General features: G+C 47.0%; 1 protein-coding gene across 3 annotated transcripts in view; it reads left to right on the forward strand.

The window, feature by feature from the left end:
* Positions 1–22163, forward strand: part of chst6 (carbohydrate sulfotransferase 6) — a 65586-nt gene that overhangs the window by 27317 nt on the left and 16106 nt on the right. Inside the window, exon 1 of one of the 3 annotated variants that reach the window (XM_072517974.1) lies at positions 9277–9589. The exons of the other annotated variants lie outside the window; for them this stretch is intronic. The gene's annotated coding sequence lies outside the window, so the exon portion shown is untranslated. Of the gene's footprint in view, positions 1–9276; positions 9590–22163 lie in introns of those variants that run through there. 3 annotated transcript variants of the gene reach the window in all.

Consider the following 22163-nt stretch of genomic DNA (forward strand, 5'->3'; position numbering starts at 1 on the left):
TAATAAAATTAGTTTCTCTTATCCACTCGTCTTGGACTCATCTGAGATCACTAAACTGGTGATGAGAATAAAAGTGGAGCTACTGTCGATGCAGCTGACTGTCAAACGAACAACCCCCTCCTCTGCACTACAATACTGAGGTTGGAATTTATTTTTCCAAGATGCTGTTATTTGGAAAATTGGATACATTTGCTGCCGGCATTGATGATTGGATGCATTATGCTGAACGTATGTGTTACTTTTTGGGGGCGAATGCTATAACCAGTGAAGACCGAAAGATGGTAATCCGTTTAACTGCCTGTGGGACCCACACTTATGGGGTGATCAAAAGCCTGATATATTCCGCAGCCCCAGACACCAAGACTTTTGAAGACCTGGTGACCCTGGTCGCACAACATTATCACCCCAGGGTGTCAGTCATTGTGCGGAGATACCATTTTAACACAGCGGAGAGGGCCCCAGGAGAGTCGGTGACTGAGTTCCTAACAGGGTTGAGAAAATTAGCCGGGTTTTGTGAGTATGCACTTATCTCTCGGAGATGGTACGAGACCGCTTGGTCTGTGGCGCCAATAATGTGGCAACGCAAAGGAAATTGGTGGCCGAACCAACTTTGGGCTTACAATAGGCTGTGCAGATTTTGCTACCAAGGGAGAGTGCTGAAAAGGCGGTGCAGAAACTTCAGGGTATGGAGGTGAACATTATTGGGTGTACCGCCTCCCGGCATGCAGCACCCCCCAGGACGGAGACCCCACCTTGGTTTGATAACCATAGGGGCCTGGTCCGATGGTCTAGGACTGAGGCAGCCAGGTGTGACACCTCCCAGGAGACAGTAGAAGTGGAAGCCAGGCAATGTGGGATGCAGGAACCGCAGGGGATGCAAATTTCAAAGTAATCAGCAGCCCTGCCACCCCAACAGAGGCCGGGGCCAGTACGGGCCGTACCTTCCACATTGACCGACATGATGAGGATCGGATGCCGTTAAATTGCATCGCGGCCCCCATTCGGATCACCGTGCGAGTCAACGGTCACTCTTTAGAGATGGAACTTGATACAGGTACTGCCATTTCGGTCACCGAGTGGCAAATGTTCGGTAGCATGCAATCTGGGATTCAACAATCAAATTTGCAAGGCATGGAGGCGGGGCCCACAGTGATTTACGGGCAATAGTTGGGAAGACTCCCACTGATTGTGGTGAAGGGACATGGCCCCAGCCTGTTAGGCCACGACTGGTCACACAGACTGCACCTTAAGATGTAACACATTTTCCAGATGGGGACTGGAGGCTTCTACGAGGTACCGGGGAAGTACCCTGAGGTTTACCGGCCAGGGTTAAGAAAAATCAAGGGAGCCATGGTGAAGATTCAGATGGATCCGTATGCGCAGCCAAAATATTCGGTCCCTTATGCGCAGTAGAAAAGGTAGATGCTGAGTTAAGCCGGCTAGAGGGCTTTAATATTATTCAGCTGGTACGGTTCATCAATTGGGTTTATCTGGACCGGGATGGCCTGCTCTCTGTCACGGAAAAAGTAAGGGCCAAGCAAAATGCCCCTACACCTGAGAACATGGCCGAACTGCATTCCTTCCTCGGGTTAGTAAACTACTATGAAAAGTTCATCCCCGGTCTCACAACTATGGTGGCCTCCCCTGACACCTCTTGCTCAAAGCAAGTCAGGAGTGGGCGTGGAGAGCTCACCAGGAAGAAGTCAAGAAGCAGTTGATCTCACCAGGCTTGCTCCCGCATTACGACCCCGTCAACCGCTCACGGTCACGTGTGATGCCTCACTGTACAGCATTGGAGCCGTTTTGTCCCATCCCATGGACGATGGCAGGGAGCAGCCGATCGCGTTTGCCTCCAGGACGTTGACCGCGGCAGAGTCCCACTATACGCAGGTCGAGACAGAGTGGTTGGCTGTCGTGTTTGCTGTAAAAAAGTTCCTTCAGTCCGTGCATGACCATCGTTCATGATCCTCACAGACCACAAGCTGCTATTGGGCCTTTTTATAGAAGACAAAGCAATCCCGCCCATCACCTCCGCTAGAATACAGAGATGGGCCTTTCTACAGGCGGCATACCAATATCTGTTTGAGCATCGACCAGGTACCCAAACCGCAAATACAGATACTTTAAGCAGACTGCCATTGCCAATGCATCCTCCATCTCTTCCTAGGTCTGATGAAGTGATAGCCACGCTAAACTTTCTGGAGGCGTTGCATCCCAGATATGGGAATGGAAGCAGACGAATCCCAGACTGCCCTAAGTCCGCCGCATAATCCTGTACGAGGGCCAGCATGGAAGATTACCCGAGGACCTACAAGCATTTTCAAACTAAATATCCGAGCACGGGCCAGGACTCCATCTTGCGGGACTTGCATAAGACATCCAGGGGTGTTGTAAATGAAGATGCTCACTTTCAGCTATGTTGTGGCTGAGCCTGTACGCAGAGATAGAAAGAATGGCTCAACAATGCAGGGTTTGTCAGGAGCAGCAGAAGCTCCCGCCCGCAGCACTGCTCCATCCTGGAGAATGGCTGGGGCAGGCTTGTGTGTGGCACATGGCTATTTTGCTGGCCCTTCCCTCGGATCTATGTTCTTTATTTTTGTGGATGCCCATTCGAAATGTCTTGAAGTCCATAAGATAGCGCCGTCTACCTCGAGGACGATCATTGAAAATTACTGCTCTCATTCAGCACGCAACCGGTATCCCAGATGTGTTGGTCACTGACAATGGGACACCCTTTACCAGCGAGGCATTCACAGGGTTTATGAAGGCAAACGGGGTGCGGCATACCCATAGGGCCCCATATCATCCAGATACGAATGGGCTAGCGGAAAGGGTGATGCAAAGATTTAAATGGGGGCTGAAAAAGTAAACCTCTGAATTGATGGACATCCGGTTATCCAGATTTCTGTTCTGTTACCAAGGCACACCACACGCAGCAACTGGGGTACTACCGATGGAATTATTGATGGGCCAGCAACCAAGGGCCTGTCTCCATCTTACATTCCCATATATTGGCGGGAATGTACGCCACAGCCAAGTGCAACAAGGGCATCGGCCAGATGGACAGAAGCGGACCAGACTGTTTGTACTAGGTGACGCAGTCTATGTTTGGAAATTCGCAGACGGCACCCGGTGGATCTCAGGAACGGTTCTTCGCCAGATCAGGCCAGTGTCATACCAAGTTCAAGGTCGCATCATGAAAAAAACACGTCAAGCATATCAGAAACAGATCAATAGTGCACAGACCGTCTCAAGAGCAGCCAATTACTAACTAACCTACTCCAACTCTTTGAGACTCAAGAGTGTTGCCCCAAGGGGGAGAGGATACAGAGATGTGAGAGGTCGTTGATTCGGATTCCAACATGGAGACCCAGGTGTCAGAAATCTCCGACGGGGAGCAAGCTGTTCAGCAGCCTCCAACAGTACCTCCACTGCAGCGGAAACAACATTCACCGTCCAGGTATACGCCGGCATGTCCGGCCCAGCCGGCGCAGTCAGGAGTGAAGAGGCGCAGACATCCTCCTACTCCACCATCATTGGATGTTCGGAATTTTGGGGGGGAAGGGGGGATGTTATAATCCGCATGAGACCTACGGTTAGAAGCAATTAGCCTCCCCATGAGCCTCGTTGAGTACGAGCTCCCCGGCTGAGGGGCAGGAGCCCATTGACACTCTAATAACCTGGAATATAGAGGTTCGCCAGTTTGGAACCGATACCTCAGGCCCGGCTGGATCCGAAGAGTATTGTACAGACTATAACTTTGTAATAAAACTAGTTTCTCTTATCCACTCATCTTGAACTTGTTTGTGGTCACTAAAGGTACAAAGAAAGATATGGAAGGAATAGAAGGAGGGGATGGGGAGTGGAGGGATAGATCAAAGAAAATAATATCATACTGGATAGGGATGGTGTAATAGAGAGGTTATACGGTTAGAGTTTATACGGACAGAATTTATACGGTGAGACTTAAGGAACAATAGAGCAGCTACTACACTCCTTGGTGTGCACTTTTGGGCATTAAATAGTGGGAAGGCAATAAAGAAGCAGGCTTTTCAGGCTAATAACATAACATTGATAATAAGAGACATCAATTATCCTCATATAGATTGAAAGAAAAAAAGGTGCGCATTTAATTAGCATCTTTCACAACCACCAGATGTCCCAGAGTGCTTTACAGGCAATTAACTATTTTATTGAAGTGTAGTCACTGTTGCAATTTAGGAAACAATCAATTTTGCACACAGCTAACTCTCACAACCAACAGTTCTATAATAAACAGGTAATTTCTCTTTTTTGAGATGTTGATTGATATTGACCAAGACATCAAGGATAATTTCCTTGCTCTTTTGTGAAATTGTGTCTTGGGATCTATTAGACTGGATTGGTTTATTGTTACATGTACCAAGGTACAGTGAAACGTATTTTCTGCGAGCAGCTCAAACAGATCATTTAGTACATGAAAAGAAAAGAAGATAAAAAGAAAATACATAATAGGGCAACACAAGGTCCACAATGTAAATACATAGACACTGGCATCGGGTGAAGCATAAAGGAGTGTAGTATTAATCAGGTCAGTCCATAAGAGGGTCGCTTAGAAGTCTGGTAACAGCAGGGAAGAAGCTGTTTTTGAATCTGTGCGTGTTCTCAGACATTTGTATCTTCTTTTCGATGGAAGAAGTTGGAAGAGTGAGTAAGCTGGGTGGGAAGGGTCTTTGATTGTGTTGCCCGCTTTCCCCAGGCAGCGGGAGGAGTAGACAGAGTCAATAGATGGGAGGCAGGTTTGTGTGATGGACTGGGCTGTGTTCATGATTCTCTGAAGTTTCTTGCGGTCTCATTGGAAAGACAGTACTAATTGGCTAGGTGATTAGTTTGTGATGCAGAGTGACGCCAACAGTGTGGGTTCAAATCCCGGACTAGCTGAGGTTACCATGAAGGCCTCGCCATCTCAACTTTACCCCTCACCTGAGGTTTGGGACCCTTAAGTTAAATCACCTGTCAGCTCTATCCCAAAAAGGGGACAGCAGTCCTTAGGGACTCACGCTGGAGAGTCAGCTTAAATTGTTGTGCTTTATAGGAGACTTTCACCTCCAACCTTCTGACTCCAAAGAATATAACTATTGAACCATGATTAACACATGGGACAAGAGCAATGTGAAGAGGGGGTGGAGTTCCTGTAATGTGTACAAGAGAACTTTCTTGATCAGTGTATTTCCAACCAAATGGGGTCGGACAGCGCCGAATCTTCCAATGGGGAATGAGGTTGGGCAAGTGGAAAATGTTTCAGTGGGGAATTATTTGGAAAAAGACAAGATGCAATCAAAAATAAAAATACTTAACTGGAGGAGGGCTAACGTCAATGAGTTGGAAAGGGATTTGTTCCAGGGGATTAGAATCTGATAGATGACAATGGGAGATGCTCAAAAAGGAGATAGTTTGGGTACAGAGTGGTATCAGGGCGAAGGAAGGACATCCAAAACTAGAGCTCACAGGCTGACTAAAGATGTCCAAGTTAAAATGTGATACCTAAAGGAGGTGTTTGACAATTAGAGGGTTCATAATACAGTTGAGAACTAGGATGCATAGGAAGTACAGAGGAAATCTCAAAAGAGCATTAAATAGAATAAAAATAGATTACCAGTTAACATAACAAACAAATTTGTAGGACTTTTATAAACATTTAAATAGTAAAAGGATAGTCAAAGAAAGAGTGGGGCTTAACAAATGAAATGAAAATCACTGGAGGCTGTTCTCCACTTTGAGAGAGAGAGCTGAGTGGTGGTGATTTAGCCTGAGGGTCTCCACAGGCAAGGGACAAGGTTGAGAATATGGGAATTGAACCCATGTTGTGGCTCTGCATCACAAACTAGCCATCCAGCCAACTGAGCTAACCAATATCTGTGGAGGTAGCACTCAGGTACTAAATCAGTACTTTACATGTATCATCACGAGAAAAGTTGAAGCTGTCTGTAGAGCAGTAAAGGAAAAGGCAGTAACAGTATTGGATAGGCTAAAAATAAAGATGAGGTACTCAGGATATTAGCCCTGAAAGTGAGAAAGTCGCTCAGTCCGATGGGATGCATCTGAGGTGAATGAGTAAAGAAGTAAGGTTGGGAATTATGGAGGATCTGACCACAATTTTCCAATCGTCCTTAGCATGAGTGTGGTGCCAGAGAACTGGAAGATTGCAAACTGGAAAAAAGAGAGAGGGTTAAACCCAGTAACTGCAGGTCAGCCTAATATCACTGGTGGGAAACTTTTGGAGACAATAGTTCAAGACAAAATTAATTGGCACAGGGCTAAGATTGGACTAATAAATGGAAGTCAGCAAATTGTGTTTGACTAATTGACTTGAGTTCTTTGGTGTAACAATGAAGATAGATGATGAGGATAGAGCAGTTAATATGTGGGTATGAACTTTCAAAAGGTATTTGAGAAAGTACCACGTAATACATTGTTAACAATTTTAAAGCCCGAGAGATTCATGGGACAGTGACACCATGGACACAAAATTGGATAAGGGCCAGAAAGCAGAGTAGTGGTAAAGGATTGTTTTTCAAACAAGAAAAGATTTAACGGGATGTTCCCCAAGGTAGATATTAAGATCACTGCTCATTTTGATGTATATTGGAGACCTGGACTTTGGTATCCAGAGCATCAGTTTAAAATTTGCTGACAGTACAAACTCTGAAATGCAGTGAACAATGAGGATAATAGTAACAGGCTATAGGAGGACATGGAAGATGAAATCTAAGGCAGGAAAGTGTGAAGTGATACATTTTGGTAGGAATATAAGGAGAAGTAATGTGAATTAAATGTGACTTGGGGATACATTTACACAAATTTTTGAAGGTACAAGGTGGCTATTAAAAACCAATTTGGTATTTGACATAATGAATCGAGGAATAGAATACAAAAGCAAAAGGTTTATAGAACCATAGAAAGGTTGCAGCACAGGACAGTCAGTCCATCACGTCTGCACTGGCCAAATAAAGGAAAAAGAAACTAGCTGTTTATTTGAATCCCACTTTCCGGCACCTGGTCGGTAGCCTTGCAGGATACAGCACTTCAGATGCAGATCCTGACATATTTTAAATGAGTTGAGCATTTCAGCCTCACCCACTAATCCAGGCAGCGAAATCCTGATGCCTACCACACTCTGGGTGAAAGGGATATTCCGTGTGTGCCTTCTGATCATTCTACAAGTCATCTTAAATCTATGCTCCCTTGTAATTGACCTCTCAGCTAGGGGAAACAGGTCCGTATGTCTACCCTATATAGCCCCTCATAATTTTGTACACCTCAAATAGGTCACACCTTAGAGTCCTCTGTTCCAAGTGAAACAGTCCTAGCTGAAAGTCTTTCCTCATTGCTGCAATTTTCAAGCTCTGGCAACATTCTTGTAAATCTCCTCTGTACTCTCACTGGAGCAATTATGTCCTTCCTGTAATGTGGTGACCAAAACCCCAGCTATGGCTTAACCAGTTCCAGCTTTACATCAGAGCTTTTGTATTCAATACCTCATCCAATAAAGGAAAGCATTCCACATGTTTATTTTAGCCACCTTATCCACGTGTCCTGCCACCTTCAGGGACACTCCAAGGTCCCTCACTTCCTCTACCCCTCACAATATCCTCCGGTTTATTGAGTATTCCTTGCTCTGTTTCCCTTCCCCAAATGCATTACTTTTCCAGATTGAATTCCATTTGCCACTTTTGCCACAGGGTGGCACTACCAGGGTGCCAGTGCCAAGGTGCCAGAGGGAGTGCCATGGTGCCACCCTGCCCTGCCCCCGACCACCTGGGGGTCTCTAATAGCCATTATGACTGGTCCATGTTTGTGGAAACCTGTACAAACGGCGCCTTGGAGAGATCTCCTGTTAGGTCCTGGGCGCTGGGAGAATCTTGTGAACACATATTTAAATTTGCCTAATGAACCATTCAAATATGCAGATCTGGATCATGCCCAGTGAGGGTGAGTGGCCTCTCGCGCGATTGATCGGACTTATCCCAACATCAAGTCGGGCACGACAAGGCTGCTAAATCGTGCCCTAAATCTAGAATTGTGCCCCTCCCTTGTAAGCTGAACCTTTATAAAACACTGGTTAAGCCTGAATATACGTGGGGATTTGATAGAGATGTTCAAATATAGAGTACCTAAGGAAACTGTTTCCAGTAGCAGAAGGGTCAGTAACCCAAAAGGACAGATTGAACGTGATTGGCAAAAGAGCCTGAGGCAGTGGCACAGTGGTTAGCACAGTTGCTTCACAGCTCCAGGGTTCCTGGTTCGATTCCCAGCTTGGGTCACTGTGCGGAGTCTGCATGACGCCCACAGTCCAAAGATGTGCAGTTTAAGTGACTTGGCCATGAGCAATGCTCGGGCTGTTGGAGATAGGGTGGGGGAGTGGGCCAAGGTAGGCTGCAGACTCCATGGGCTCAATGCCCTCCTTCTGCACTATGGGGGGTCCATGGACGTTTATTTTTTAGTACGAAGTCTTACAACACCAGGTTAAAGTCCAACAGGTTTGTTTCCATGTCACTAGCTTTCGGAGCGCTGCTCCTTCCTCAGGTGAATCAGTCACTGTTGGACTTTAACTTGGTGTTGTAAGACTTCGTACTGTGCTCACCCCAGTCCAACGCCGGCATCTCCACATCATGGTTTTTTTTTACATGGTGAGGTTATTCAGATCTGGAACGGCCTGCAGGGCGTAAACAGATTCAACAGTAACTTTAGGAACTGGATAAATACTTGAAGGGAAACATTTATCCAGCCTGCAGGGGAAAATTAGGGAATCAGAATTCAGCTCCGTCAAAGGGGAAGGAGGCCTCCTTGCTCTATTCCAGTCTCTGATTCTGGGGGCAACGGTGCCTGTCGACTGGGAGGAGGTGAGAAGCTCACCCCCACCCCCAGCTGCAGCAGAACCACAGTGACAGATTAAAACAGAACTCGAGCCCGCACAGAGAAACAAAATCAACAGCCCAGGAATGTGACAATTACTATTCCGAAACGTGGCTGCATTTATTGATCAGCTGCAGATTGTGAATTCCCCCGGGCTGGCACAGAGCGTGAGTGGGAGGATGTGAGGCGAGTGTGTGCATGGCCAGCTGGTGTGAGGGCTGGCCCAGGCCGGGGGCAGCGGGGGCACAAGGAGGCGGGGGGGCGGGAACTGGCAGTGAGCATCCACAGGTGAGGGGGGCCAAGGTGCCAGCTCACTCACCAATCGCCCCATTAATGACGAGTGTACGGTTAGCAATGCCAAAACCGAACCCTCACTCAAGAGGATTTCGTTCAATGAAACCAAGGATCCTGTAACTATACAGAGGAGCCGCCCACTATCTCTCTCAGTAACTTTCCTTCCCCACGTCCTCGGCTTGCGCCTCACGCTGACAGAGGGAGCCAGCCTGCTCAGAGGCAGGGCAGCGAAGGTGCTGCACGTGTTTACACAGACAGAGCCCAGATAGTCAGTGCACTGGAGACAAGCGCGGAGGGGGGAGACCTGTGGACAGTAAAAAGAACGCTCCTCGCTCCAAAGAAGCTAAACTTAACCAGACCTGTCACATTCACAGAGCTGGGACACGTTTCTGCCTGAGAGGTAAGTAGTACAGTTCAGTGGGAAATCGGCAACTTTTCAAAAACAAATACTCAAATCGCACACATTACTTCCGCCTGTTTGATAATCCTACCAATTCGCTCGATGTCGTAGTTTGACGAGAATGAACGAGTTGAATCCCAGTTTGGTGCAGACAAGCGGGTGAGGGGGAGCAGCGTTAGACTGACTGACATCTCCTTCAGCCGGCAGCAGCGGCTCTGGCGCGACCTCGTCAAAAGACCGTTTGAAGGTCCAGAGACATCCTGTTGACCCAATTCCTAGCCGCCTTTAATCTGTCATAATATGTGATTGGGGAATATTAGTGAGGTTGGAAATCTGAAGCCAACTGGGCTTTCCAAACTATTAGGCGTTTCCTGTCATTTGTAACTGGAATGACATCCCCACTGTTTGGGGCTTGGGGGGGGGGGGGGGGGGGGGGGAGTTCCAATGATTAAATGGATAAACTAAACTCACTAGTGACCTTCAGTGATTATTTTTCAATGCATTTGATGCTATTTAGTGTAAACTTTAGTTGAGATTGTGGTAAATCGTTACTACAATGCAGTATTGGGTGCAGCATTTGAAGACTTGGCCTGGTTGACCATTCACTCTGCTACGGCAGCTAAGATGTTTGGAGACAATGCTATCAATGTTGGCACTGGGCTAGAACGATAACTTGTGCTATCAGTCACTTGACAGTCAGCGGGGGTATTAAATAGCTGTTCCTGGAAGTTACATGGCGGACATTGAACTGTTCTTAAACTTTTCAAACAACACGATTTCTTCTTTCATGTATTTTTTTTAAAAGTTAAACTGTTAGAAATGTTAGAAATCTTATATTGTGTCGGTTTAATTTTAATTTGGGAAGGAAAACGGTAAACCCAGCAGCCTAATCTGACAGAGTGAGAGGGAGTGGGCAGCTGTGCCAGGAGCTCTGGTTTTATAAGGAGTGGTGTTGGAATTCAACTTCACACAGCTGGGCTCTGTACTCCTATGTTTATTATTCTGAAATATTGCTGGATTTATCTGCTAGTTTGTTGAATCCAGAGCCCTTTCAGAATGCAATTTACAGCCTGCCCTTGATATTTCAAGGTCAGGCTGCAAAATTTGAATGATCCTGCAATTTGAACTTTAAAAATGATACAGCTGAATGGGCATTCGAACCTCAAGAAAAGAATTAGAATTAAGGAACTTTGAATTAAGTGGGGCAGCTGGGTAAACAGACTGAAATTCAGGAAGCATTCAGCAGTGTTGATTTGTGTGAAACCCACCTCAATACCTGACTGTGGGTCAGAGTAACTTGCAGTGCAAATTCACTTTACAGACACTATCGACTGTTCGTTCCAAAATAAAAATCAAGACTGTCGCTTCGTTCTTGTTTCCTTAACATTCATTACCAGATTTGTCAATTTTTCCAGATGATTGCAATGCAGGTTGGTCGAAAAAGGGACTAATGGAAGCCACCTTTATCTGTTTTGGCCTGCATGTGACTCCAGACCCACAGTAATGTGGTTGACCCATAGTTGCCTTCTGCAATGGCCGAGCCAGCCATTCACTTCAAGGGCAATTAGGGATGAAGAACAAGTGCTGGTGTTGCCAGCGACACCCACATTCCATGGAAGAATAATAAAACAAACAGGAACAAGGAGGTGTCAGTAATGAATTTGTCACTGTTTCGAAATGGAACACAGCTACTTGAAACTACAGCATTTCTAGTGGCTCAGTTTATATATAACTTACCCAGAGATGTTGGAAAGACCTGAGAGTAACTACTAGACGTTCTTAACTTAGCTGATTGTGAATTGGGTTTTGGTATAGCTACGACAGTTGGTTACTTGAAATAGCCTGAGGTCCTGCCCTGATCTCCATTCGGTGAATCTATGTTTATATGGTAGGGGCTAGTCTAGCTCAGTTGGTTGGATAGCTGGTTTGTGATGCAGAGGTCAATAGTGTGGGTTCAATTCCTGTACCATCTGAAGTAATTCTTGAAGGCCTCGCCTTGCTCCTTGCCTGAGTGCTCTCCCCCTTACAGGGGAAAGCAGCCTATGGTCATCTGGGACTACGGCAAATTTATTTATATGGCACCTTTTAATGTAATAAAACACCCCAAGAAACTTTACAGGGGTGAAGTACAGTATGAGGTTGCGCCACATAAGGACCTATTAAGATAGATGATCAAAAACCTTGTTGAAGAAATAGGTTTGAAGGAGAATCCTAAAGAAGAGAGAGGGAGGCAGAAAGGTTTAAGGAGGGAATTCCAGAAATTAAGAACTCGGCTGTTGAGGGTTACAGCCACCAATGATAGAGCAATTTAAATTGGGGGTGTGCAAGAGGCCAGAATTGGAAGAGGGCTGCGATCTCAGAAGTTGCAGAGCTGGAGGAGATTACAGAGATAGGATGGGGTGAGGCAAGGAGGGATTTGAAAACAAAGATGAGAATTTTAGAATCAAAGCTTTATTGAACTGGGAGCCAGCAAGCACATGGGTGTTCTGTGAACAGGAGTTGGTGTGTGTTAAGATTTAGATTTATTGTCATGTGTACCGATGTACAGTGAAAAGCATTGTTTTGCGTACAGTCCAGGCAGATTGTTCCACACATGAAAACATAGGACGTATGATAAATACACAATGTAAATACATAGACACAGGCATTGGATGAAGTATGCGGAGTGTAATACTACTCAGGACAGAATATGCATAGAGAATCAGTTTAGTCCATAAGAGGGCCATTCAGGAACCTGGTAACAGCAGGAAAGAAGCTGTTTTTGAATCTGTTAGTGGGCGTTCTTAGACCTTTGTATCTTCTGCCCGATGGAAGAGGTTGGATGAGAGAATAACTCAGGTGGGAGGGATCTTTGATTATGCTGCCCGCTTTCTCAAGGCAGCGGGAGGTGTAGACAGAGTCAATGGATGGGAGGCAGGTTTGCATGATGGACTGGGCTGTGTTCACGACTCTCTGTAGTTTCTTACAGTCTTGGGCCGAGCAGCTGCCATACCAGGCTATGATGCAACCAGATAGGATACTTTCTATGGTGTATCTGTAAAAATTGGTAAAAATCTAGGTGGACATGCCGAATTTCCTGAGGTTCCAGAATGCGCTGTTGTGCATTCTGGGTGGTAGCGTCAACATGGGTGGACCAGGACAGATTGTTGGTGATGTGCACACCTAGGAATTTCAAGCTGTTAACCACCTCCAGCTCGGCACCATTGATGCAAACATGGCTGATCAAGAGTTTTGGATGAGCTCAAATTTGTGTAGTTTGGGACATGGGCCAGGAGAGCATTTGAATAGCAGGTCTAGAGGGCATATACTTTATGAAGTAATGAAGGGTTTCAGCAGCAGATGAGCTAATGCGGGGACAGAAATGAGCAATCTCACAGAGGTGGAAGCAGCTAGCTTGGTGAAGGCATGGAAAGGATACCAGGGAAAGGGGCGGAGTCAATAGCTAGGGAATGGAGGTTGTGGCAGAGACCAAAGTTTTCCCAATATTTACTTGAAGGAAGTATCTGCTCACCTATCCAAGCAGTGTGACAAATCAGAGGTAGCGAGGGGTCGGTAAAAGTGGTAGTGGTTAAGGGTGCGCAGTGGTGGGAAGGAGAAGGGTGAGAGTGGGTTAGGATGGAGGAGGAATCTTGTAAGCCATCTAGTTTGAGGGCTATAGTGATGGCAGCATTGCCAATGGCTCCGAGTAGGTATTCAGGGAGCCCAGGGGTGCAGTCCACAGTGAAGATATGGAATCAGCTGAGGAGGCATTTTAGGGTGGAAGGGATGTCGGTGTTAATGCCGCTGTGTGAGAATCATGGGTTTGAGCCGGGGGAGATGGATAGTGTAAACAGGAGGTGGAGGGAAGTGGGGCTGGTCAAGGTGAGGGATTTGTATTTGGAGGAAGGGTTCGCCAGTCTGGAGGAGATCAGGGAGAGGGTTGAGCTGCCGAGGGGTAGTGAGTTCAGGTATCTACAAGTTAGGGACTTTGCACGAAAGGTCTGGAAGTGGTTCCCTAGATTGCCAGAATACATCCTGCTGGAGCAACTGCTACTTCTGGATGTGGAAGGGTGGGAAGAATTGGGGATATATAGAAGTGTCTGGGAGAGCAGGGAGGTGAGCGGGTGGTGAAGATCAAGGAGAAATGGGAAGCGGAGTTGGGAATGGAGATCAATTGGGGAGTATGGAGTGAGGCACTGTGTAGGGTAAACGGGACCTCCTCTTGTGCAAGGATGAGCCTGATACAATTTAAGATGGTGCACATGGTGAGAATGAGTGGGTTCTTTCAGGGGGTAGCAGATGAGTGTGAGAGGTGTGGGCGGGGACCAGCAAATCACGCGCACATGTTTTGGGGTTGCGATAAATTGGGAAGATTCTGGGCGGGAGCGTTTGCGGTCTTAGTCAGGACAGTGGAGGAGGAGGTGGACCCGGACCCTTTGGTGGCGATATTTCAGGTTTCAGAGAAGCCGGAGCTCATGGAGAGGAGGAAGGCCGATGTCTTGGCCTTCGCCTCTCTGATTGCACAGCGACAAATTTTGCTGGAGTGGCGGTCGGCATCGCCACCAGGGGTAGCAGCATGGTTGGGTGACCTGTACGACTTCCAGCGGTTATAGAAGATAAAGTATGAGTTAAGGGGCCCAGCAAGGGAGTTTGAGAAAAGGTGGGAGATGTCTGTGACCATGTTTGAGGAGCTGTTCGTCGCAGGGGGTTAGGCGGGGTGGGGGTGGGGTGGGGGTGGGGGGGGGGGGGGGAGAGAGAGCGTGGGTGATGGGGAGAGGGGAGGGGGGTGAAAGAGGAGAAAAATCTGTACAAACTGTGTAGCTGATTGTTGGGAAGTATGTTTCCCGGGGTGTTTATTTGGTGTAACCTACTTCGATACAAGTTTGTAATAAAATGCGTTTAATAAAATTGTGGTTGTGGTGGAGCTGGATTTCATCAGCATACATGTGGAAATTGTATTGTGTTTACGAAGCATACACAAATTAGTTAAAGACGAGACTGGACTTAGCTAGATTTGTTCTCCCTGATGGTTGAGCATTTGAATGACACTCACAGTCACAGTTAAACTTGAATAATTAACAACTGGATGAGGTACCAGGACAGCTGTCACCATGGGAACATAACACAATTGTTTGAAATGCCTTTCAAGAAAAAGGGAAGGAGAAAGATTTTTTTATTTATATGTATTTGCATTGAATTGAAAAAAATTTTTTGAAATTGGTTCTCTGAATTCTATCTGCACCTAATGTTTTAGGTTAAATATTCAAAAATGTTGAGAAACACAATTAATGACCAGGACAAAAAGAGAAAATGTGAGGAACAAAGAACAGTACAGCACAGGAACAGACCCTTCGGCCCTCCAAGCCTGCGTCGACCATGCTACCCGTGTAACCTGAAACCTTCTACACTTCCAAGGCCCGTATCCCTCTGTTCCCATCCTATTCACGTATTTGTCAAGATGTCCCTGAAATGTACCTGCTTCCATCGCCACCTCCTCCGGCAGCGTATTCCAGACACCCACTACCCACTGTGTAAAAATACTTCCCTCCCACAACTCCTTTAAACTTTGCCCCTCGCACTTTAAACCTATGTCCCCTAGTAATTGACTCTTTCACCCTGGGAAAAAGCTTCTGACTATCTACTCTGTCATTCATAATTTTGTAGACTTCTATCAGGTCGCCCCTCAAGCTCTGTCATTCCAGTGAGAACAAACCGATTTTATCCAACCTCTCCTCATAGTTAATATCCTCCATACCAGGCAACATCCTGGAAACCTCTTCTGTACACTCTCCAAAGCCTCCACATCCTTCTGGTAGTGTGGTGACCAGAATTGAACACTATACTCCAAGTGTGGCCTAACTAAGATTCTATACAGCTGCAGCATGACTTGCCAAATTTTATACTTGATGCACTGGCTGATGAAGGCATGCATGCCGTATGCCTTCCTGATTACCTTCTCCACCTAGACATAGAACATACAGTGCAGAAGGAGGCCATTCGGCCCATCGAGTCTGCACCAACCCATTTAAGCCCTCACTTCCAACCTATCCCAATAACCCCTCCTAACCTTTTTGGACACTGAGGGTAATTTAGCATGGCCGAATCTACCTATCCACCTAACCTGCACATCTTTGGACTGTGGGAGGAAACCAGAGCACCCGGAGGAAACCAACACAGACACGGGGAGAATGTGCAGACTCCGCACAGACAGTGACCCAGCAGGGAATAGAACCTGGGACCCTGGCGCTGTGAAGCCACGGTGCTAACCACTATGCTACCGTGCATTGCCACTTTCAGTGACCTGTGGACCTGTACACCCAGATCCCTTTGCCTGTCAATACTCTTAAGGGCTCTGCATTTACTGTATATTTCCCACCTGAATTAGACCTTCCAAAATGCAATCAAGTAAGATCTAACTGTTCACAGGATTAACACTTAGGGTGTGAACCCTTGGTCAAGACTGGTAAAGTTAATGAGAATTTTTAGGACCCTGATAGCAAAATTAATTTTACTGAGTATGTCACACACATAAACATCTAAGGGGTGAAAATAAATCTGTAAAGCACAGCTAATTAAAATAATAATCTGTTCGGAACTTTTACATCCAGTGAATACATTCCAAGTTTGCTCTCATGAAATTTCACTTCTCGACATATTGCTGGAAGATCAGTACTTTTGACATGAAGTGCAAAATATTTGACAATACTGACTGGTAATGACACACATGCTAATAATATCAGTGCTTTTTCGATCAAGAGCTTGCAGTTATATCTCAGCGCTGCCCTTTCGCTCAAAGCAACTCAAAGCTACACAAGAAATGCCCAAGGGCTGGTTTAGCTCAGGGCTGGTTTAGCTCAGTGGGCTAGACAGCAGGGGCGAAATTCTCCATACTCGGCGCGATGTCCGCCGACCGGCGCCCAAAACGGTGCAAATCAGTCCGGCATCGCGCCGCCCCAAAGGTGAGGAATCCTCCGCATCTTGAGTGGCCGAGCCCTAACCTTGAGGGGCTAGGCCCGAGCCGGACTGATTTCCGCCCCGCCAGCTGGCGGGAAAGGCCTTTGGTGCCCCGCCAGCTGGCGCGGAAATGACATTGCCGGGCGGCGCATGCGTGGGAGCGTCAGCGGCCGCTCACAGCATCCCCACGCATGCGCAGTGGAGGGGGTCTCTTCCGCCTCCGCCATGGTGGAGACCATGGCGAAGTCGGAAGGAAAAGCGTGCCCCCACGGCACAGGCTCGCCCGCAGATCGGTGGGCCCCGATCGCGGGCCAGGCCACCGTGGGGGCACCCCCTGGGGCTAGATTGCCCCGCGCCCCCCCCCCAGGACCCCGGAGCCCGCCCACGCCGCCTTGTCCCGCCGGTAAGCGAGGCGGTTTAATCCACGCCGGCGGGACAGGCATTCTAGCAGCGGGACTTCGGCCCATCCGGGCCGGAGAATCGCCGGGGGGGGGGCCCGCCAACCGGCGCGGCCCGATTCCCGCCCCCGCCGAATCTCCGGTGCCGGAGAATTTGGCAACCAGCGGGGGCGGGATTCACGCCAGCCCCCGGCGATTCTCCGACCCGGCGGGGGGTCGGCGAATCTCACCCCAGGTTTGTGATGCAGAACAAGGCCAGCAGCGCGGGTTCAATTCCCATACCAGCTTACCCGAAAAGGCGCCGGAATGTGGCGACTAGGGGCTTTTCACAGTAGCTTCATACTTGTGACAATAAAAGGTTGTTTTTATTGTAAAACATCCAAAGAAGGAAGAGAAGTGACTTGATAGAGGTGTACACGGTGATTAGAGGCATGGATAGAGTGGATAGTCAGTGACTTTTCCCCAGGGCAGAAATGGCTGTCACGAGGGGACATAATTTTAAGGCGATTGGAGGAAGGTATAGGGGAGATGTCAGAGGTAGGTTCTTTACCAGAGTGATGGTTGCATGGAATGCACTGCCAGCAGAGGTGGTGGAGTCAGAGCCATTAGGGACATTTAAGTGACCCTTAGACAGGCACATGGACAGCAGTAAATTGAAGGGCTGTAGGTTAGGTTGATCTTAGATTAGGATAAATGGTTGGCACAATATCGTGGGCCGAAGGGCCTGTACTGTGCTGTTCTGTGTATATATCTGCTGCAGGGCTTCACAGCAGCATCATCACATTCCTAAATAAGTGTAAATGGATCCACACAACAAGGAATGCACCAGCTCCAGGAGATGGAGCACCACCACTTACTCCAGGGTAATTATGGATAAGCAATATGCTCATCTAGCCAGCAATGGCCACACCCTGTTAAATAATAATAATAAAAACCATTATGCCAAATTAAAGATGGAAAATTTGAACTAATGGCACAAAGAAGGGACTGGGGAGAGAAATCAAGGGCCCAGTGCTTCTTTCTCCAGCCTCCTTTCCCCCCACTTAACTCCCCCTCAATAGTTTATGATATTTTTCTCCCTTTCAACATTCACCTATCAATTCACTAATCACAGAGAAGTCCTGGTGACATTAGTTCATTGTTGGCATCAGGTTCAAAATATCATCTGCCGTATATGTAGCATGGGTCATTCATGTTAAGAGCAGCAATGATATAGTAGAGTGCTAGTTTGTGTGTGCCCTATTTAACAAACCAGACAGAAAAAATTTTACTTTATTTTTTTAAATATAAATTTAGAGTATCCAATTATTTATTTTCCAATTAAGGGCAATTTAGCATGGCCAATTCACCTACCATGCACATTTTTGGGTTGTGGGGGTGAACCGCACGCAGACACGGGGAGGATGTGCAAGCTTCACACGGTCAGTGACCCAAGGTCGGGATCGAACCTAGGACCTCGGCGCCGTGAAGCAGCAGTGCTAACCACTGCGCCACGTGCTGCCGCAGATTTTACTTTATTAGCATTGTGCAATATCGTTAATTTGAGGGAAAAATCTCCCAGTACTTATTTATAGCACTGTGCAGACAATACGTATCTTTGGCGATTGCCTCAGCCCTCATTAACTTGTACTGCACATTGCACCATATGGACATGGTGATAGTAAATTCATAATTGGTGGAAAGATTCAATATTTGCAACCTAGATATCTGCACAGGATTTTAAGAATTATAAGACTTTGTCCAGTTTAAGTGCAAGATATTGTTCAATATGGGGAGTAATTAAATTCTATTTTGGCAGTAATCTCACTGGATAGGAAGATCAAATGACTCGTGAGGAAAAATGTAGAATAATTGAACAACATGGGTTTTCACTGCCAGTGAGAAGCATTAGTGTCCTCTGTGCGACATAATCTGGAAGAGGCCAGTGGACAATGGCTGGTTCACAATTTTTTAAAAACATATTTTTACATAGAATTTACAGTGCAGAAGGAGGCCATTCGGCCCATCGAGTCTGCACCGGCTCTTGGAAAGAGCACCCTACCCAAGGTCAACACCTCCACCCTATCCCCATAACCCAGTAACCTCACCCAACCCCACCCAACACTAAGGGCAATTTTGGACACTAAGGGCAATTTATCATGGCCAATCCACCTAACCTGCACATCTTTGGACTGTGGGAGGAAACCGGAGCACCCGGAGGAAACCCACGCACACACGGGGAGGATGTGCAGACTCCGCACAGACAGTGTCCCAAGCCGGAATCGAACCTGGGACCCTGGAGCTGTGAAGCAATTGTGCTATCGACAATGCTACCGTGCTGCCCCTGTATCTATGTTTTCTTCATCAGCAAGTCTGAAGACTCTGCTGATTGGTGCTTCTCACCACAGTATATTTTCAAAATCTGCTCTGCAACGCAACTTTATCATGATATTTAATTTCAAATGGAGCCCAGCACATCAGTGCAAAAGACAACACTGAAGCATTCATAATAATCTTCAGCCAGAAGTGCCGAGTAGATGATCCAACTCAGTCTCCTCCAGAGGTCCCCAGCATCACAGATGCCAGCCTTAAGCCAATACGATTCACTTCATGTGATATCAAGAAATGGCTGAAGGCACTGGATACTGTAAAGGGTATGCGCTGTTTTGGGCCAGGGTTTAGAGAACACCAAAGTGTATCATGGAGTTCACCTGACCCACAACTTTTACTAGATTGTGGTTATGGGGAGCACACTGGCCCACTCTACAGGTGTGATGCAACAGAGATCTAAAGTACTTTTAAAACAAAACCATGTTTATTTATGAATCCAGTTAACACTTTATAAACCCACAGTAAACATCTCAACAACTATCAACACCAATAATCCCCACAGATACAATATTCTATAAGTAACCCTTCATAACTTTCCTAACAACATCCATAAGACAAAAGACCCATTTTACAGAAAGACAGCAGGTTTAAATTCTCCACAGAAACAGGTATTACTTTGAAATCCTCAAATGATCTGGAGATAGTCTTTAGATTGCAGAGAGAAATCAATATACAGCTGCTTGCTTTGCCTGCCGCTATCCAGCTCTGAAAACAAAACTAAAACACACTGTAGTTGCCTGCTCAAAAACAAAAGTGAAAGTCAGACAGCCCAGCTCCACCCACACTCTGACATCACTGCAGTTATTTGATAAACACCCATTTCTTAAAGGTACTCTCACATGACAGCGCCCTGACAATATTCCAGCACTAGTGATCCAGAACTTGCCACACCCCAAGTCAAGCTGTTCTATTACAGCTATAACATGGGCATCTACCCAGCAATGTGGGAAATTGCTCAGGTATGCCCTGTGCACAAAAAGCAGGACAAATCATACCTAGCCAATTACCACCCTATCAGTCTACTCTCAACCATCATTACAGTGATGGAAGGGATCTTCAACAGTGCTATCAAGCAGCACTTACTTAGCAATAACCTGCTCACTGACACTCAGTTTGAGCTCCACAGGGTCTCTCAGATCCTGACCTCATTACGGACTTGGTTCAAACATGGACAAAAAAAACTGAACTCCAGAGGTGAGATGAGAGTGAATGCTCTTGACATCAAGGCAGAAATTGTTCAAATATGTTATCAAGGAGCACAAGCAAAACTGGATGGTGTGAATTTACAGCTTAAATTGGAAACATGTAATTCATAAATAAAGTTCAACAACAAAAAAGAATGACACCCCCACTTCATGCCATCCCCACTTTCCCCCATGTGACCCTTGCTACCCTTCACTCCCAACCCTCCAACCCAACTTCTCCCCAGAATCCAACATCCCCCAAACTCCCCCCCACCCCTCCAACACCCACAAACTCCTACCAATACCCCTAACATCTCTCCATCCCTCTATCACCCCAACCACCCACTCCACCAACAACCCCCAACCTCCCCTCCCCCTCCAATACCTCCAGCCTTCCCCACCCCTCCAGCAGCACAGCAACTGGTGAAATTGTCATGAAATACAGACTTCTTAAAAATTTTAACTCTCATCATGAATGCTCTGATTTTTTTAAAAGCAGCTTTTTTAGGTCTTCACCTTTTTCTCTGTCTGCTCAGACTGGGGACAAGAAGGAACTCCGTTTGGAGCAAGGAGCTCCAGAACCCTTAGGCCCCAGATATCACCGAAACCCCCGTCCCAAGCCCTGGGACAGGTTTTAAGGAATGTATTGATGGAATAGAGGTAACTGGAGAGGCAGAGGGACTTCGGGACGGAATTCCAGAATGTAGTGTCCAGAGTTGGGCTTAAGCCATGATTGTCAGTGGTGGTGATATACCCTCAATTATGACACGAGAGAGTGTACTCGTAAAACAAAGGCTTTAATAAACAGAGAACTTCGCCAGCCGGAGAGATGAGTGCTCACTGAGCGCCGCCCACAGAACGTCACCTTATATCCAGTCCCTGGGAGGTGGAGCCGGAGGCGGAGTCCCCCGGGGTTCCAAGCCCGGTCTTAAAGAGACATTACATGCATGATCTTAATAAAGGCACATTACCCATTCATCACATTCACCCCCTGTTTAAGAAAAACACAGAGTCCGTCAGGGGTGAAGTGGAATTACATGTCCATTCACTTTGGAGGCCTGATCGTCCTTGTCGACCTTCTCAGCTCGGGCGGTGGTGCGGCGGACACAGACGTCTTCGATGAGGGTACATCCGGGAGCGCGGTGGTCAGGGCTTTTGTTGAGCTCCCCTGCACGATACTTAATATCATACGTGTAGGTGGAGAGCTCGATTCTCCACCTCAAGATCTTGTCAATTTTGATCTTGCCCCGCTGCGCATAATCGAACATGAAGGCGACTGACCGTTGGTCAGTGTCCACGACGTAGCCGAGGATGGCTAGTCGGGTTGTGTGGAAAACGCATTTTTCTTTGTTGTAGGTCAGGTTGAGGGCCCGGGCGGTCTGGAGACATTTTTCAAGGTTTGCGTCATGGTCCTGCTGATCGTGGCCGCAGATGGTGACATTGTCCAAGTACGGGTAAGTACCCCGCAGCCCGTACTGGTCCACCATTTGGTCCATCGTCCTCTGGAAGACGGAGACCCCATTAGTAACGCCGAAGGGGACCCTAAGGAAGTGGAAAAGCCGGCCGGCTGCTTCAAAAGCAGTATAGAGGAGGTATTCCGGGCGGATAGGGAGCTGGTGGTAGGCAGATTTCAAGTCGGCCGTGGAGAATATCCGTTATTGCGCGATCCGGTTGACCATCTCTGTTATG

Source organism: Scyliorhinus torazame, chromosome 10, assembly GCF_047496885.1.
Source record: "Scyliorhinus torazame isolate Kashiwa2021f chromosome 10, sScyTor2.1, whole genome shotgun sequence".
Classification (NCBI taxonomy): Eukaryota; Metazoa; Chordata; class Chondrichthyes; order Carcharhiniformes; family Scyliorhinidae; genus Scyliorhinus; species Scyliorhinus torazame.